Raw genomic sequence first — 20,119 nt, 5'->3', positions numbered from 1 at the left:
TCGCCCGGAAGGGAGATCTATTTTTAAAAGACTTCTCTTCGGGAAATCCGACGCGGCCGCCGAGCAAGCGAGAGAAACGTCGCAGCTGTCGGAGGAAACCTCGGGCCTGGCAAAAAAAAGGGTCCGTGGCGCTTTCAGAGCGAAGGCGGAGATGTTTGTTCCTCGTCAGAAAAGTAACGGGTCCTGGAACTGGGAGACTCAAACCTCCCAAAGATCAAGAAAAGTTGGGCCCATACTCCTAGGTATTTGAGGCAAATGTATATTAAAATCTATGCAACCAGAAATCCCTTCCCCTTGCAAAAAAAATATAAAATATTAAGAATGCTGCCGTAGTTAAATCCATCCAGATGTGTGTTTCTAAGGTGGGGAAGCCTTAGAAAAAGTGAATCTACCATCGGTCGTTCCTCACTTACTCGGAAGAAGCCCCACTGGGAAACAATGAGAAGGGATTTGCTTCTGAAGAGAGACGGAGTTTCTCTTGCCAGTCTTTCTAAACACTATGATGCAGGCGACTGCATTGAATTGATGCTTTTGAATTGTGGTGCTGGAGGAGACTCTTGAGAGTCCCCTGGACTGCAAAGAGAACAAACCTATCCGTTTTGAAGGAAATCAACCCTGAGTGCTCACTGGAAGGACAAATCAAAGCTCGCCTCCAGCACCACATTTCAAACGAATCAACTTTTTCCCTGTCCGCTTTCTTAAGTACCCAGCTTTCACACCCATAAATATTGACCAGAAATACAAGTGTATGGGTGATCTTGGTCCCCAGTTATGCACCCTTACCCGTGGTGATCTTCTCTAATTTCTCCACTGTCGCCCTTCTGAGTCTCAGTCTTCTTCTGATTTCTTGGCTGTAGTCTCCATTTGGATTGATGATTGAATCAAAGTATACAAAATCTCTAACTACTTCAGTTATCACATCTAATAGTCACCCACTAATCTTCCCATCAGGGGGTGAATCTACTATGAAACTAATAAAGCTTAAAGCTCAGGGCCCCTAATTCGAATAGGGCCAGGAAGTGACTTTAGACCAGGGGTTTTTTATTTATAAAATCGTGATTTGTCCTGGAACAACCTCATGGAAGAAGGTAAGTCACTCAGAATCATTGCTGGTTGCAAAGGACACCCCCCCCCTCAAAAAAAATAATAATAACTCAAGTTTCAGGGCTCCAAAAATGTACATCCACCACAGCCCCCCCCCCCCATTGCCGCCAGTGGCTTCAGTGGGGTGATTCTGATTTGAGAAGGGACAGGGGAAAGAGGGCTACCTGTGGGAGAGTGAGGGGAAGGTGGCCGTTGCTGGGGGTGGAGGGAAGAGGGGAAATGATTTAAAAGAAAAGACAGTTCTGTTCTGGGTGCAGTCCATTGGTGTTAGATTCGAGACTGGGCGGCCCATTCATACGTGCAAGGCGCCACCCCTGCCATGCCGGCTGCGTCACGAACGGTCGTAAGAGGAAACGCGAATCCGGGCGCTTCCAGCCGGACAAGGGCATGGATCCTGCGCCCCGATCACAAGCACTTCCTAGTTTTATATCTGGTCTCGTTGTGTGTCCTGCTTGCCTGCACTCCCTTCCATTGGGGTCAATGGAGCTTCCCTTTGGGCGTAGAGGCGCACAGGATCACGCTCCGAAAAGTGTCCCAAGAAGAAATACGCGCTCCCCGCTCCTCCTCCTCCGGTGGCCCCGCAGATGTGGGGAAAAGGAGACCCCTAGCCTTACGTTCCCTAAACTTCTTCACTGTATTTTGAGGACCACGTTTCGGGTTTTTTTGCCCCTGTCGCCCCACTCTAGGTCTCCCGCTTCCAGAACCCTTGCGAGGAGCCACATGTGAAGAGACTTCCCCAATCCCTGAAGCCCCTAAAAGGCAAGGAGTTAATTTGACTCGACATTGCTTCTTCTGCCTGCGGAAGGGACGGAGAAAATGGAATCCTCCAGGCACCATGGCCAGGGGTCAGCCCCCAAACGTGCTTCCCCCCCCCCCGTTCTGGATCTTTATGGGCGCGGCTCTTTCCCAAGAGGAAATGTCTTCCCCAACGCAACGGTCAGGCCACAGAACAGGAAGAAGGCCTTACTTTTTAAAAAGTGTTTCTAGCTTGCTTAGAAAAATTCTATCTATCTATCTATCTATCTATCTATCTATCTATCTATCTATCTATCTATCTATCTATCTATCTATCTATCTATCTATCTATCTGTCTGTCTGTCTGTCTGCCTGCCTGCCTGCCTGCCTGCCTGCCTGCCTGCCTGCCTGCCTGCTGGATTGGGCTTGTTTAACCTGAGGTACCAGGCAGTAATCACGCACGTGATTCCTCCCAGGTAAATCCCGCTGGGAAGCAGGACTGCGGCCCTTGTTCTGATTTGCGGAATGGTGAGAAAATTTCGAAAGGAAAAACGGAAGAAGCTGTCACTGAAGCTTACAAACCGGCGTGTGTGGGGGGGGGTGTTTCGGTGGTTGGCTGGTTTGCGGTTGATTTTTTGTTTTGTTTTGAATTTCGCTTCCTTATTTTGTTTCCTTAATTGGCGAAAAGATTTTTGGTTTGTTGTTTTTTTAAAGAGTAGTTTTCTAGTGGTAAGGAATTCCTCGCTCTCCGTCACAAGCTGACACATCAGAAACAATGTCGCTGCCAAAGGAATGGAAAAAGGAAACTGAAAGAGAAATGAAGGGCTTCCGGATCACTCCGAAGACAAAATGCTCAAAAGCGAAAGTCATGTTTGCATATGAGAGATTAACCACTCCGGAGAGAGTTTAGGTGCAATACAAAACTGCATCTAGACGTACAGATACGCGTGACGTTTGCATACACTATGCAGCTGTACCGTTATTCTCATCTACAGAACTGATACAGGGTTTGGCGGGTTGTGTTGTTGTTGTTGTTTAGTCTGACGCATTGCATTTCTGGAAAGAGAAACTCGGGCTCTGTTTCTCTCCTAGATGGGGTTTTTAATAAAATATATTTCAAAAACTCCCGCTATGATTAGCACTCATCTTGCTTTTTTTCCTGCCGCGAGGCAGAGTAGAAATCGGCCTTTCAACACAAGCGTGCAGAAGGGGTAGAATAACGCCTGCATGTCAGTCTTGCCCATTCTCCGACCTCCTCCCCTTCCTTCAAAAACTAAACAGAGCAGAGGAGGAGGAGAACTAACATCATAACGAGCGACCCAGCACGTTTATCATTTAGCGACTGAAGGACAGCCGCGTCCGCAGACTAAGAGACAAAAGAGATGCCATCTGTGATCGAGAAGATAAAAACATAGAAACAAAGATCTTTTTAAAACCTCAGAGTCTGGGAGTAAAAATAAAGGAGAAGATGTGAAAAGAGGGGGGAAGGTAGGTAAATGTGCATTTAGGGTTAAGAACTTCTAAGCGTCTTTACAAGTACACCCCACGGGCTCCTCAGGGCGTGATAGAGAGGGCTCAGGGGCAGTTCTGTAAAAGCGGAAGGAAAGCAACGTTATAGACGGCGCGGTTTCTGTAGACAAGCAAGGCGCTGGCCGCACACAGCCCCGTGGGGGGGTGGTAAAACTGATGGTCGTGAAAACCGGAAAGAGGTATAAACAGTTGAAAAGGGCTGAGAGGTAGTGAGAACTAAGGGTGAGTGGATGAGGGAGACGTGAGACGTGAAGGGCAGGAAGGCAGACGCGGCCCGGAGTGAGAAGGCGCGAGTGGCCGTTTTCTGCCCGGTTTCCGTCGCCGCCTTCCGTCGGGGAGGGTCTCCCTCTTCCCCGGGCAAAACGGTGGCATTGCGGGCAGCTGGCCCTAGATGGCGCCCGCGTTCAGCGCCCGGGCCCTCCCTCTGGCGGGCCACCTCGGTCTCCCCGGTGCTCTCCCTTCTGGCTAGAGTTCGCCTAAGCGAGCACTTCGGACCCGTCGAGCAATTCCCTCGCCGGGTCCGCTCTGCTCCTCCTCCTCGGGCGGGGCGCCGCCTGGGGCTCCCCTTCCTGCAGGCTTCACTGCGCTGCGAGTGGAGGAAGATCTCTGCGGCCGGAGATCGTCCCGTCGGTGCCCACGGCAAAGGGATTCGACGGGGCGCGTCGCCGCCGCCCGGCCCGGGGCGCCCCGGGCTCAGCAGGCCGGATCTCTTGAAGGCTCCTCCCTTCAAGGGACAAGTCCTGGGATCTCCCTCCACCTGTCCTGCCTCCCCCCCTCCCCCGCGGAAGAATCTGGGCGAGGGCAGCCTCCTAAGATGCCTAGGAGGCGAGGAACGGAGGACGCAAGGAAGGAGCCAAGCGCGCCATCGCCTACCTCTTATGCCAGACCAGTTTGAGTCTGTTGTGCTTTGGCTCCCCGCCCCACATCACTCATCTCTCCCCCCCCCCAAACACACACACACACGTCTTCTCTCCCCATCACTTCAAGGAGAGGGGGCGGAGGAGAGTTGATATTTCATGCACTGTTGGGAGATTTCATTGCACAATGGTCTGTTGTCTGGCGGAAAAGACGGGGGGGGGGGGCTGCCCGTGCGCTGGTGTCCTAGTTCCTCTTTGTCACTCCTTAAACTATACTGTATCTCACAAGTCTGCTCCAAGAAGTATTGCAAGCAAGCAAGCAGGCAGGCAAGATTGATTCCTTTTGGGAGCTAGTGTTCTTTGATCTTTTTGGTATCTCCAGTGCTCCTTTAAAGGGAGCTTGTAAATGGGCCTGGGGGGGGGTGAATGTAAAGCTCCTGCCTTCCACTGTTGTGGGCTGACTCCATACAAATGTGAACTGTGCCCAAATGAGAAATGTGGTGGGTAAACAAAGGAGGGGGAGAGCTTGACAGAACTTGTAGATGTCACAGTTCAGAATATCCACTTAAGTTAGCTTGTAGGGAAGTTCTCCAGAAATCAACCCAGAAGTACAACTTATAGTGAGAAATAGGATATATTCCTAGGTAACTGTGTGCAGGATTACAATATTAATTGTCTGACTTATTTGAAGACTACTCTGGATACAAACAAATCTGCCTCCATGCCAAGATTGCCTTCAGAGATGTTGGTCTCTGGCCTGCAGTTAAGAGCCATCAGCTCAGCTGGCCTTGAATCCAGTGCCTTTTCTATGATGGCTCCTCCTCTTTGGAATGCTTTCTCTCATTAGTCACTTTTACATGTTCTTTTTTTATTGATAAATAATATATAATTATTATATCTTATTATTTATAATAAATAAATAGATAGATAGATAGATAGATAGATAGATAGATAGATAGATAGATAGATAGATAGATAGATAGATAGATAGATAGATAGATAGATAGATATTGGTACACTCGGCATTTTACTGAACTATGACATAATATTCGGTATCATGTTTTACTGCTTTTTAACTGCTTATATACTCAGTAAAAGTAGTTCTGTGTTTAATGTTTGGTTGATATACAGTATTGTATTTATTAATTGTTGTAAGCCATCCTGTGTTTTTCCATAAAAGTCAGAGTCCAACACATATTAAATAAACAGATATTAAATAGATAAGAACATAGGCTTATTTAAAGCTTCTTTTCTAGCCTAGGGCTAAGAATGATTGCTCAGAAGTAAATTTCCCTGAATTCAATAAGATTTAGTTCCAAGTTTAATAGGATTTGCTTATAATCTAGTCCAGTGAGTTATCCTTCAAAGAAATTTGAATTGAAATTGTAACCTTAAGATACACAGAGTTAACATAACACTAAACCACACAAAAATAAATTTCCTTTTCCAGAATTTGGATGATACCTTGAACAGCAAACTGATTTCAGTAGACTGCATTGATGGATGACTATTTCTAGGGCCTCAAAACAGCCCAGAGCAATCATCCCTTTTGTCTAGTTCATATTTTGTAACTATCTAGTCTAGACTTTTAAAAAACTAGAAGAAAAACCAAATTGAAACCACTTATAAAGAAATGTTCTAAAAATTTAGCACAGTTGAAAAAAAGTTGGGGAAAAAGATGTCATATTATAATCCCGATGACGCATGGGAGTGCACTATCATCCCATTTCAATTTTCCATGGGGTTGAGCAAGCTCATAAGCATATCCGACTACATTCAATAGGACATGCTCCCACCTATGGCTGCCACAAATTTCTTTTCAACCAAGCCATTTCAGTTTCACCTAGGGAACATCTGCTATCCCTGTTGTGTGTTCCTCGTTCCTTTTTTCTCCTTTTTTAACCAAAGCCTCATTAATGGGAGATTCTTCTAGGCAGTCATATGTCAGCCTCAAACATGTGAGTTTGTAAATATAGGAAGGAAACCCCATGAAAAAAATTGCTTATGTCAGGTGTTTAAATTAACATTGAGGTTATCTGTCATTATAGTCCATTATGATTTTTTAAAAATTCCTCATTTATCTCCCTCTCTCTCTCTGATGTGTAAACATACCTGCCTAAATCTCATAAATATTGTTTGTATGTAAACTAGCCATTGCTAAGTACCTTCTTGAAGTCAAATTGTTTTCTGTGCAAAAGCAGGATCAATCACTTGATATTCATCTAGTGACATCTTAAAAGACCAGCAAGTTTTATTTAGCATAAGCCTGCATAAACTGTTACCCTTTCATGGACATTCATAGACTATAGGCTACTGGCTGCTTCCAAAACCAACAACTCTAATGCTTGCAATGTTATTCTAGAACATTTCCATCCAATGTTGAAGTAAGCTTAAGTCTATGAAAGTATGTGTCAAATAATATTGTCAAGTGTAAATTGTCAATTTAAGGAGGCACAATATTTGAACATACAAGATAAGGGAATGGATATAGAGCCCTGACCTTCTGTTTCGGATAAAGAGACAAGAAAGCCAGTGGGGATTTAACATTCTGGTGACAGCATCTTTAATATGGAGGTCTTTGGTGCTCTTCTGGTGGCTTTTTAAAGTGACCAGGGGGGCACCAAATTGAGAAGACATGAATCAAGATATAGATATAACATTCATCCAGTTACAGCCAATTTTCTCTCGTTTGCTTTTTCCTTCCTTGGCTTTTTAGATGAAACATTGGGCACAGTAATTGATACCAGATTTGTACCTCTTGCTAGTCTGGTTGTCACTACAGCCATATAGCCTGAGAGTAGGCATATTGCGGACTGCACATGGTTGATTTTCAGTAAAGATCACTAGGGGGAATTGTACTTTATTGATGCTAATAGATCTTTGACTGACTTTTGCTATTCTTGATCATTAGGTTCTTATTATGAGACTGCTCTTGAACACTTTCTCCAGCTTTCTGGTCAAGTCATGTGGAAATCTGGATTGAAATGCTTTCTGACATCATGCGCATCATGCCAATTCTATTTTAACCTGACCTAAATGATGTGATCTTGGGCTTATTCAATATCTAGCCAGAGTCAGAAGTCCAGATGTAGATGCGACTTTAAACAAGTGATGATGGTCAACAGCCTTTCAGGAAGATCCTGCATTGCACATCCATTGTTCATCCCTCTGGACTTTTCCTGGGTCTATTATTGGTTCTGGAGCTCCATGCAACTGTAGTAACAGCCCTTTTCACCAACTCTAAGTGAACAAGCAATTTTCCTTTTTTTCAAAGACTCAGACCTAATAGTCTCTTCTTTCTTTCATCGTCTCTGCTGTAACATTCTCTTTATGCGTTTGCCTTTGAAGACTATTCGGAAGCTACTGATGGCCTTTCTGAACAGGACAGGGTGGGCAGACACCAGGTTTGTCAGATCAACTTTGTTTTGTACTGGCACCTCTAGAATCTAGGGCCTAGATCTGCCAGTGAGAGCCAGATGCAAAAGACACAGGCAGCCTGTTGTCTCCCTTTAAACCACTTGTCTGCCTTCAGGTGCTATGCAGGAGGCTGCCCCACCAACTCTGTCAAAGCTGGCTTTTGGACATGGCTTTTATAACTGAATGCAGAGAGATGTCATCTTGTTCATTTTCTGAAGTAGCAAAATGTTTTGGACTTACTGTGGATGGACAAGTGGTTGTTTCATTTCATTTCATTGTTCCTTAGCATTGTTTCTGTGTAGTGGATCCTGATATATTCTGCTTTATCGTGTTTGGTCAACCCTATATTGAGAAATTTAAAATTCAAAATGTTAGGTCACTAGAAACAAATATATGATCAACAACATCTCTGGCACGTTTATATAAAAGAGTATGGTCAGTGACACCTAGTTTTTTAAACATTGCAACTTCAACTCTTAAAAAAGAGGGAACAATTTTTAATATTTTTATTTTAACTACAACATAAACATACACATAAAATACGTAAACCAAATTACAAATTGACTGTGTCCCCACCACCATAGTTGGGACCTCTTACAGTAATCCTCTTCTTCCTCTATCTTTATTCTTCTTCTTCCTTTATTGTCCTTGTGATGCTCCTCTTTCACGTCACAATGGTCAGGACACTCTCTCATTCACACTTTATTTACGCTGCCACCAGCCACCCCTTCATAAGACTCTTCAGACAAATGTATGATTTTAAAAATAAAAACTTGTATTTTATTGATAACAACAGAAGGAATGGTAAATCACTTTATCAACTAAAATAAAAAGGCAATCAGTAATAATAAAGTATCCCCTCATACACACTATCACTCAGACCTTAACTCTTACTCTAACTCTCCATAACTCTTAACTCCTAACTCTTAACTGACCCACTTCATTCACTCCCCCCCCTTATATACACAGCTCCACCTCCTGGAGTCCCACCTCCTGCTCTGCTATAGGCAGATGGGTTCCAGCATAACCATGATAGGCAGATGATGTCATCGCAGCCGTCACAGTCCTCTTCTCCAGAACTGCATTGATTCCTGATTTGGAGCTTTCCCGTTTCCTCTTGTTAGCACATATTCAAGAAATCTGTCAAATCTGCCCCCTATATCATAGAAATTATTCTTTTTCATCTCTCCTTTCTTAACCTTTAACTTACGAGTTAACTTATCATATAGAAATGTTCCATATTTCATTATACCATTCTTCCATTTGAAATTCAGACTTTGATTTCCAATTCCTAGCTATTATTAATCTAGCTGCTGTTAATAAATTGGTAATCAATTCTTTAGTCATCTTATCATATTCCACCTTCTCAAATATTGATGACAGAGCTATCTCAGGGTTAAATTCTATATCTTTTTCACATATGTCATTTAGTTCTTTAAAGATTAGTTTCCAAAATCTTTGTACTTTTTTACATTCCTACCACATATGAAAGTATGTACCAATTTCCTTCTCACATTTCCAACAGTCATTCAGATAACTAGTGTTAATTTTATTCAATTTTGTCAGTGTTAAATACCATCTTAAATCCAATTTGAAAAAAAATCTCTTATTCTCACTGACATAAATCATAAAACCCTCATTTTCCACATCTTCCTCCATTCTTCATCATTTATTCTTTTTCCTAAGTCTTGTTCCCAAAGTAACTTCAATCCTTCTTTCTCAGTCTCTTCTTCTTCTAGATCAAGCAGGAATCTATAAATTTTACTCACTGCACCCTTTACTGGATCAGTCATCTGAATATCTTCATATGATAATAGAAATTGTTCATACTTTGTATATTTTCTACCTTTATTATACTTCTTTACCCATTCATTAGTCCATCTTTCTAAGTGCATATAATTCAACCATGATATGTTCTTATTTTGAAGGATTTGTTTCATTTGATCTTTTGATCTCATTTAAGTGAGTCTTTTCATCTAATCACTTTTTTTCTTTACATAATTCTGCATAAACTTTCATATTGACAGAAAAATTCTTATTTCAGTCACCAATCTTAATGGAGAGTTCAACAGACATAAATTCTTTATATACTTATTCCAAACGTTTAACATAGTCTTTAAAATGGGTTATTAATTTTGCTTATTTTATATTTCTTAATCATACCAAATAGATATTTGGGAACAATAAGAGGTTGATTGACTGCAGATTCACTTAAATGGGGCTAACACAAGGTTCGTGCTCTGACAGCTACCTAACTTTGCTTGAAGACTACAGTGTATCAAAGTTCTGTGTATCAAGCAATGCTTTAAACTCATTTGATGGTTTATTATCTAAACAGTAGTTACCAACCTTTGGTCCCCAGATGTTCTTGAACTGCAACTCCCAGAAATCCTGGCCAGCACAGCTAGTGGTGAAGGCTTTTAGGAGTTTAGTCTACAGACATCTGGGGATCCAAGATCAGGAACCACTGTTCTAAACAGGCACCCAGTATTCCACATATTTCCATGTTATAAGCTGCCATATGAACATCAAAATCCTTACACAGATCACCCCAATGAGCAAAATCCTATTGCATAACTTTGTGCCTGGTGCTACTCAGGTTTCCTGTCATTAATGTTTAATGCAGGTCACACCATTAAAATGTTTTTGAGTTACTCCTTGTGAACTTTGACCCTTTGGGGGGGTTAGATGATGCAAGGCCATTGCCTTTCCATGCTATCTCTGCTTCAAATCCAGCTCACTCAGAAGCTACTACTACATTTACAGTGATTTACAGTGGACCCTGTACTTACGGAATTAATCCATATTGGAATGGTGTCTGCAAGTCGAAAAGTCTGTAGGTCGAATCTCCATTGACCTACAATGCATTGAAAACCGATTAATCCCACAACTGGTGGTTTTTATTCTATTTTTGTTCCATTTTGGGTTTTTTTCTGGTCTGTAAGTCGATTCTCCGGCTGCAAGTCGAATCTAAATTTTGCAGCCAGAGAAGTCTGTAACTCGAAAAGTCTGTAAGTCAAGCTGTCTGTAAGTCGAAGGTCCACTGTATTCTGCATTTCATCTTGCAGTACAACTGACATGCCATTGAGTGTGTACTGTACTCCAAAATCAATTCATTCCCTATGCATCTGGCATGTGGTCCCACTGTCATGTTCCTAGGAGATTCGGCAGGTGAAGGTTCAAAAAGCCAGTGCAAGGTCAGAGGTCCGGGAGATACAAAACAGATGCCCAATTGTCAAAACACAAACCATAGTCAGAAGTCAGAGTCCAAAAGCCAAGGGTCAAGAGAGCAAGGTTCAAGAAAAGCAGGAGTGTGGAGGCAATTCAGAGAACTGACTTGTTGCTTCCACAAGTTTCCAAGCTTCTGGGTACAAATTATATAGCAGCAACAATCACCTAATTCCTAGAAACATTCCATCCTGTTAAAACTCAGGGCTGGTCGACCTGATGTTCCTGTGAGAAGCATTCATGCGAGCTTCAGACCTCCATGTTGTGAGTCTCTGCCAAAGCTTATCTCTCACTCTGGCTAGTGGGGAAGGAGAGTCTGGTGGTGATTCAGCTGTCTGTGATACTAATTGCCCAGCATTTTCCTCAGCTGTAATTAACCCTTCTGATTCCAGATGTTCTTTGGCTGAACTCATGACAACCATCTCTCTCACCTGCTATTGTTCAATTCCCTTAATTCTTTAAATTAATTTTAAAACAGGAATGTCGGGGATTGGTATATCTTTGTCAGATATGGAGCATCAGTCCCCCTACCATCTTTTGGCTGCCACTGCTGTGAGCTGTGGGTTTCCCTCTATAGAGGGTAATGAAGCATGGAAATAGGAAGAAATGGCGCAGATCAGCACATGGGCAGCAAGGGCGTTTTGGCAACACAGTGATGTACCCACAAAAAAATTAAACAGGGGGGAGGGGGCAGAAAAAGGCACAAGGAAAGGAAGGGGATATGCCCCACTCAAGAGGTGTAGATGAATGTACCACGTCTAATTTACACACACGCACAAAAGTGAAATGTTTTAAAAATGTATGAACCACTATCATGGAATATATGCCACGTGACCACAAAGTGCAACTACACAGGAAGCAGAAGATGCGAGAAAGAAGGGAGGCATTTCTCTAGTCAGATCACAACCTTACACTAATACTTCTTATTCTCCCTGTTTTAGGTTCTGAAGTGGCTTTGGGCTCTGTTTTGCCTTGGGGACACCTTTGAGAGCCTCAGGACAGAACAGGAGCCTTTAAAAAATCGCCACTGGATTATTGCTGGGATTATGACTGCTTCTGCTGATCCGGTACATTTTTTTAAAGGCTCCTCACTCCACCCTAGGGCAAAAAGGAATCTGAGGGAACCTCGAAACCGTAATGCTCTAGGCACAAAGTTATGCAACAGGTTTTTGTCCAGTATCTTCTTTTATTATTATCATTAAAGTGTTTTTATTAAAGACTATACAATACATTAAAAAGTACAAAATAAACAAAAAAATTTTGATACATACATACACAAAACAACTTAAACTATTCAATTACACACATCAGTGCCCCCTCCGCTGGGACCATTTGAGGACTTGATGCCCCATTCCCCTTTGAAAACTGCATTGATTATTTCAAAGGTACATGACCCTTCTCTTTAATACATAGCCAGTAAAAACTTCCCAAATATCTCTAAAAATATTCTTTTTATTATCAAACCCTTGTGACCTTAATATTATAAGTTAATTTGTCATTAATAGCGATATTCCAAATTTCTTTGTACCAGTCACTTAATTGAAATTTATGCTTTGATTTCCAGTTTTTATCTATAATTACTCTTACTGCTGATACTACATTTATTATCAATCATTTTACTGTTCAGTTCAATTGTCCCTTATCATATATTGATAATACTATTCTTCAACCAAACTCTACATTTAAATCCTGACCTTCCTGGATTTAGTCTAACCATCTTTTGCAACCATGTAGTCGATCAGCACCTTTTCTAAAAGATGAGCAAACTGGAGCTAGAGAAAGGGAGCACATTCCATTAAAGACAAGAAGATAGAGAAAGCAAATGGGAAATGGTGTCATGAGGGGTCCTACTCTTCAATATCGCAGGCCTCTTACTGTTGCCATAAGGGTATATCTGCAGTGGTTGCGAATACCAACTCAGCCTTGATCTCTGTGATCATGAAAACAATTGGTTTTATTATTTTTATGCCAACGCAATCACTCCACTCAATAGCTTTGCTACTCTATGTTTGTTTGATCATACTTTTACTGATATTAATGACTCCCTTACATTTAGAAAATAGTCTGTCTAATAATTCAGGTGCATTGCATAGCCTCCTTCCCTGTATCACATCTGACATTTAATGAAAAAATTCAATACATTTGCTTCACTGAGGCATCAAAGTACATACACTTCTAATTATTTTCTCCCTGCACACATCACATTTAAATAACTGAATCATTATGTTTAGTAAGAACTACGTGTCTTTGGCAACTAATTTATATACACACCTCAAGTATTTAACAGAGAAAACAAGCAGCATCTCATGAGAGTATTAAATGTTTACATTTACCTATTCATCTCTCTACGGTCTTAACAATGAAAGTCACCATCATGATGGGAATCATCAAAGGATCTCACTCTATCAGTGTTATGGCTTAAAGGTAAAGGTAAAGGTTCCCCTTGACAATTTTTGTCCAGTTGTGTTCAACTCTAGGGGGCGGTGCTCATCCCCGTTTCCAAGCCATAGAGCCAGTGTTTGTCTGAAGACAATCTTCCGTGGTCACATAGCCAGTGCGACTTAGACATGGAACGCTGTTACCTTCCCATCAAAGTGGTCCCTATTTATCTACTTGCATTTTGCATGCTTTCGAACCGCTAGGTTGGTGGGAGCTGGGACAAGCAATGGGAACTCACTCCGTCGCGTGGATTCGATCTTATGACTACTTGGTCTTCTGACCCTGCAGCACAGGCTTCTGCGGTTTAGCCCGCAGCGCCACCACGTAATGTAACACTTACGTAATGTAAGTGTTATGGCTTATATTACAGCTAATTGAAATATAATTGAAAAATACTAAAACTGTATCTGGAAAAAACACTGAATTAAGATCAGAAGCAGATGTGATTGAAAGAAAGAAATTTGTAACCAGTAAAAGTATCTGAATGTCACATCAAGGGACGGTATGTTTATGTTTATACCATTAAAAACACACACATGCTAGAGGCTTTCACTGTTTTGTTTTTTGTGCTTAAGTCAATTACTGAAAGGGAGTTTCTTAAACACAAATAATCCATATTAACATAAATTGAGTACATGGAAGTTTCTCTTTTTACCTGTTTTGCCTTTGCCTGTCAAAATACCTAGAAAATTTTCCATCCAATAGCATTATGAGAGCTTTGGATTATTGTTGCTGCTGCCACCAGGAAGTCTGCCTGTGCTAGCATGCCTCCTTAGAATTATTAATTTTTTAATTCTTCCCCTACACAGACACATACACACACACACACTTTCTCCTTCCTTTGGGCCTTTCCTTTCTTGGATTATTTTTTCTCCCTGCGTGGGCTACTTGTTACTATCTGCTCGACTCAAAGGCATTCTTTTAGTTTCCAAGGAGAGTTAAGTATATTTTTTTCCTTTTACAGTGGTGACTTGCTTGATGAGGATAATTCGTTCCAGCAAAATCGCTGTAGAATGAAATCGTCGTCAAGTGAAAGAAAAAACCCATTGAAATGCATTGAAAACCGGTTCAATGTGCTCCAATGGGTGAAATACCTCAGCGTCCAGCGAAGATCCTCCATAGGGCGGCCATTTTCCGGTGCCTGTATAGCGAGGAATCCGTCCTAAAACAGAGCGGGGAGCCATTTTGTACAGTGGCCAGCCATTTTGAAACCCTGATGATCAGCTGTTTTGATCATCATTAAGCAAAAAATCGGTTCCTGAAGCAGGGAACTGATCGTCATTAAACGAAAAAAACCCATACAAACATTGTTTTGCGATCGCTATTGCAATTGCAAAATACTCATCGTTAAGCAATTTCTGAGTCTAACGAGGTAATCGTCAAGCGGGGCACCACTGTATTTGCTTGCTTTCCTTAGTTTTGGAAGAAGAACCTGTGTTGTCGTTGTTATAATGTTATATTTGTTTCCAGGAGTACTTTCACTGACTGATTTTCTTGAGAAAATGATTGTTAATGTATTGTGTATTTATTTTGTTAAAGATGTATATTTTCAGAAGGCCAGATAAGACTGTTTTCTTTTCCCAGCCAAAATTCTTTACAGGTTGAGCCAGAGGGGTACACTCTGCTTTTCTGGAGGTTTTGTTTTGTTTTGTTTTTTCTTTTAATGTTTTTATTGTTCTTTAGGACTCTTTTGGACTAGTGTGAGAAAATACAGAAAGGAAATGAATCCTCCTAAGTGAGTTAATCCCTTTGGGTAAAATAAAAAGACAGGTGCACAAAAACACAAAAATGAAAGAGCACCCCCCAAAAACAGCTCCAAATGAAACAAATAAAATATTTCTACATGTGTATTTTCAGTCACAGTACAAGCTTCACACTCCTCTAGGACTGTATAAATTAGCTCACTTTATTTGGTGATAGGTCTTACGGATTTAGGCAGGAGATTCCTGTGATGTCGGATTGCACAAACAAGGTCAGGCTACTTCAGTCAACTCTCTCCAACACTGATGCACTTTCAGCTCTAAAACAAGCTCTCTCTGACTTCGGTTTCTGAGAGTGCACTCTCATGTCCCTGGGAGAGCACCAAAATACCATTGGATAGACTAGTTGTGCCCCCCCCCCTCAAAGTTCAGAAATTGAGCTCCATTTGGGAGGAGACTGAACTTCTTACTGTCTGCCCTGTTGGAAAGACCCAGGCCCCTCATCTCCCTGGATATTGAAACTGGAGGGTAAGAGGGAAAGGATCTCAGGTGTAGTGCAGGTAGGTTTAGAAGTGGATTTTCCAGCTCTGTAGATGCCCTGTCAAACTGCCCCCCTTCCCCCTGGAAAAGTAAAGCACAAATCTTCATGTTGAGTGGCTGCTTTAGTATCTATTATGCTGCAGTCAAACTAAAAACTGTAGGTATTTATAGCTGATGGAAGTAAAGAAGAGGAGGTTCTCACCAAGAAGGAGTGTGGGCAGTCCTGACCATTATCTAAATTTTATATAAATTGTATTACATGAACTGCCTGCCATTTTAAGTTCTTAAGATATGCATAACCTGTCTAATATATGTCTCTGTATCTCCAGCTGTACACCACTTTCCAGCTGCAGATATTTTTTTTTCTCCAACTGCACATATTGTGCCCAACTGCATCCTAAAAAACAAACCAACAAATAAAAAAACTTGGTATAGTTTATGGGTCTGGCAGGACAAAGAGCAGAATCTGCAGGGTCCAAAACCCTCCCATCCCCCAGCCACACCCTAACATGAGAAAAGAAATGCTGCTTTTTCAGGACTGGGAACTGGGCGAGCACATCAAGAAACAACTTTGATCATGTCTAAATGTGAGGTAGTTCACAGGAGCAACAACAAGCTACATTGCTAAACATCTTGGTCTTTCTTTATACACTTTAGACCTTTGTTGCTCACCCTTTCATTTCAAGAAATGTGTAGAATCTTCCAGTTAGTTAGCTGTGTTGCGTTGCGTTGTGTTATCCATTCAATAAGAGCGAATTGTAATTGGTCACAGTTTTGTTTAATTTGTTTGCAAAAATTTGGATGCAACACAGAACATATGTAAGTAAAAAGCCAATTGCAAGTCAGTGTGTACAGTGGACCCTTGACTTACAGACGGCTTGACTTACAGACTTTTTGAGTTACAGACTTCTCTGGCCGCAAAATTTAGATTTGACTTGCAGACTGAGATTTGACTTACAGACCAGAAAAAAACCAAAATGGAACAAAAATGGCCTGTTACGGGATTAATCGGTTTTCGATGCACTGTAGCTCAATGGAGACTTGACCTACAGACTTTTTGACCTGCAGCCACCATTCCAATACGGATTAATTCTGTAAGTCAAGGGTCCACTGTACTGCCTGGACTGTATTTTCCCTGCCTTCCCTGAACCTTTCTTGACCTAAGAAAAAAAGAGATAAAATATCCCCCTCTAGTGGTTGAAGGTGGAATAGCAGCTTCCCATTAGTTTCTATGGACGGAAAAGAGCAGATACGGATCAAATGGTTTTCAATGCATTCCTATGGGAAATGCAGATTTGACCTGAGAACTTTTTGACTTGAGAACCGCCTTCCAATACGGATTAAGTTCTCAAGTCAAGACCCCACTGTAGTTTACAGAGGAAGAACAATTATTTTCCAGTGTAAAGATCTCCTTCTAGAAGGACTCAGGTTCCTGGAAAAGTATAATGACTATAGATAAACATCACAGCCAGCTACCTCTCTTTTGTCCTTCTTCAGATCTCCGGGGGAAAAATATAATTTCTATTCAGCTTAAACCAATTAAAATATTAGTCTATTAAAACTTAAATACTAACAAAAGTTCAGTTTTCCTGAATTATGCCAGTTTCATGCCATTTTCCAGGAGCATCAATCCTACCTTCAGATCTCTTGTATTTTTCCCTTCAGAATTCAAGAACAAACACTAACCTAAGGCAGCATCTGACCTAACTAAGCACATTTTATCCAGCCAAAAGGTGAAGAAAAGGTTAGCAAATCTTTGTTCAAGTAAAGGCTGCATGTCACCCAGGAAAACCTTATCTTGTGATCTTTCCATAGAAGTTCAGGGCAAAGGAGTCAGTGGATTCTTCTGAGATTCAACCATTAAAATAATGGAAGTGATGTTGTATTGGAAAAGAGCCAGTCTCTGAAATTTGAAGCGCAAGCCCCTAAATCTCAGAGGGCATATCAAACTCCTTCCCTTGTATCCAGGAGGAAACTCTGGCTATGTGCCATTAAGTCACTTCTGACCTCAAGAAATGCTAATAGAGTTTGGAGGTGAGACGTTCAAGTGGTTTACCATTGCCATTCTCCCAGTGAGTTTCCTTGACTGAGCAGAAATTTGAACCCAGGTCTCCTAAGTCCTAGCCCAGCATTCTATTTATTATACCACACTGGCTGCCACCTAATAACAAATGCAATATGTAAATCAAGATGTGCAGCTTACGGCACTGAGTTTATCACAGGCTATATAGACTCTTTAGGAAATAACAAAGCCGGTCTGGGAACCAAACATGTCCTAGGAGATCACGAGGTAGAGTGAGGCAGACCTTCAATGTTGTTCATGTCTCTACGTCAGAAGGCAGCAAGTGGTGGTCCTATTAAGGCAAAAACTTTTTTTTTTGGACTACAGCTCCCAGGACATCCAAACTGCTATGGCCAGCTAGTGTCCATGCTGGCTGGTGGGTTCTAACTTTCTCAAGAACTGCCATTAGTGTCTAATGAAAGGTCATTAATCAGTCAGATATTTGGACTTTCACATGAGTTCTAAGCACAGAGATGGCACCAGTGACTGAAATCCAGTAGCAAGTTGCAACTAAAGTAAGCCCATTGAGACACAGGATTTAGTGAGTCACCTCCTTCATAAATTCAATTGATTCAATGGGCCTACTCTATTTACTACTTACTACTAGATTTCAGCCAGTGTGTCTCATATTTTTAAACTATACAATTAGTTGCCAAGGAAATTACTCACATATTTTGTGGCAATGGTAATTTCTGCCCCCTATTCCTTATAAACATGTGGTATTAGAAGATAACCTCTATCACAGTCTTGCCTGATAAAACAATTGTATGTAACATTATACAGCTCATTTTAAAAATCACAACAGTTACAGCAGAATCATTCTGCAGTGAATCCTATAATACATTCCAAGAAACTGCACCTCTTTTCAATGCATATTTTACTCCCTTTTAATTCAACCTAGAATTTATTCTCATATTATACTAAGGAGAAAAGGGAAGTATTCGCTGTCCAGTGCACACTTATATAAGCTTGATTACCACCGTCAGACCTTCTTTAATTCACTCATATCGAGCAAAATAATTCTACACTTCACACTCTTTCTTTGTACATACATCCTCCCATACCTATAATCAGTCATTTCCATCACTGTTTCCAGGAGCTTTTCAGATGGCCCATAAATATATGTTACAATGCTGGTGACCCAAATGGAACATGGAATTAATAGAAGGAGAGGAGGCTCCTGCTGGAATTCTCTTTCAGGGACACACTCTATGTTTTTCTAGACCCATCCCCTTTTTGGGTAGCTAAATGATTTCTTCTGGGTTTTCTTAAAAAAAAGAAGAGAAGAAGGCAATGCTGATGATATTGGTAGCAGTTATCTTTTCCTTTGTAAGTTCCGAACATTCAAGGATCATCAGATTGCTTTACCAATGTAGTATGTTGTGGTCACTGTGTATTACCTCACATTTATCCATGGCCAAAGCTGCTTCTTGACGTGCTACCCAGTTTCCCAATGCTCTTATGTCCTTCTGTCGTATGCCAGGATCACCCTAAACTGCCCTGGAATTCTCCACAGATTTTAATAACTAGTACCATGGTCAATTCTTCTTGCTAACCTTGCTTTCACAGCTTCTTTCAAATCATTAGGAAGTCTATTGAACTATACGTAGTGCCCATTTGAAGAATGAGTCAATTAGAGATAATGCAATTCTCACAATTCCAGAGCCATAGGTCAAAGACAGGAATTTATCTTAAATGTGGACTTTCTCATATCCTGTGTCACAACAGTAAATAAAGTTTTCATGCCTTGTATTCTATTCTTCAGCTCTGAATAAAGAATAAGAGACTTTTTATAGTAGTCAGTGGTAGAAGACCAGATATAGAAGCTAGCATTTCCAAATCTTTTACAGAATATCCCAAACTTCATAGTGGTTTCGCATACTGTTTCTTAAAAGGATTATTCAATAGTCTTAGAAGAACATAACTTTATTGCTTTACACTGTGGAGAAACAGTGTGAGAAATACTCAGCTATTTTCACAAAAGCTCATGTTATAATAAATATGTTAGCCTAGAAAGTACCCAAGGACTCTTCATTTCTTTAGCTATTGCAAACTAACATTACTACCTCTTTGGTAATTGCAAGAATTGCTTTGCAGAACATGGTGGCTCCTAGATAGAATGACTGGGGAGGTCTCTCTGGGCCTTCCTCTGACCCAGTAAAAGGTGGAACTTGGACAAAAGAGGAGGATCTTATGTGTCCCTACCACATAGTGGAACCAAGAGGTGTTGCCGTACCTTGTTTGGTTGCCTCTGCAGAAGATAACTCAAAGCAAGGGTGCTGCCATCTAGTCCCCTCCAACTAGATACCCGCCATGGCTCCATACTTCCCATCTCAAAATGGTAGCATGAGGCCTCCCATCCCTGAGATATAGTCATGAGAGGACTGTGAGAACTCCTATGCATTCAAGATCTTCCATGAACATAGAAGGGCAGCAGGGCAGTAGCTACACAACTATTCAGCTGCTGTGTGACCATGACTTGTAAAACGGCTTCTGCCGTGCTTTGT

At 41.3% G+C, this 20,119-nt stretch overlaps 1 protein-coding gene across 1 annotated transcript in view; it reads left to right on the top strand.

Annotated features, from left to right (window-relative positions):
- The first annotated feature begins 1,914 nt into the window (after window positions 1-1,914).
- Window positions 1,915-20,119, top strand: part of VAX1 (ventral anterior homeobox 1) — a 39,236-nt gene continuing 21,031 nt past the window's right edge. Inside the window, exon 1 of the mRNA XM_072995495.2 lies at window positions 1,915-3,327. The gene's annotated coding sequence lies outside the window, so the exon portion shown is untranslated. The remainder of the gene's footprint in view (window positions 3,328-20,119) is intronic.

The sequence above is a fragment of the Pogona vitticeps genome, chromosome 3 (assembly GCF_051106095.1).
Source record: "Pogona vitticeps strain Pit_001003342236 chromosome 3, PviZW2.1, whole genome shotgun sequence".
In the NCBI taxonomy this organism is placed as follows: Eukaryota; Metazoa; Chordata; class Lepidosauria; order Squamata; family Agamidae; genus Pogona; species Pogona vitticeps.
Note: the sequence above shows the minus strand (reverse complement) of the source record. Positions and strands in the feature narration are given on the sequence as shown.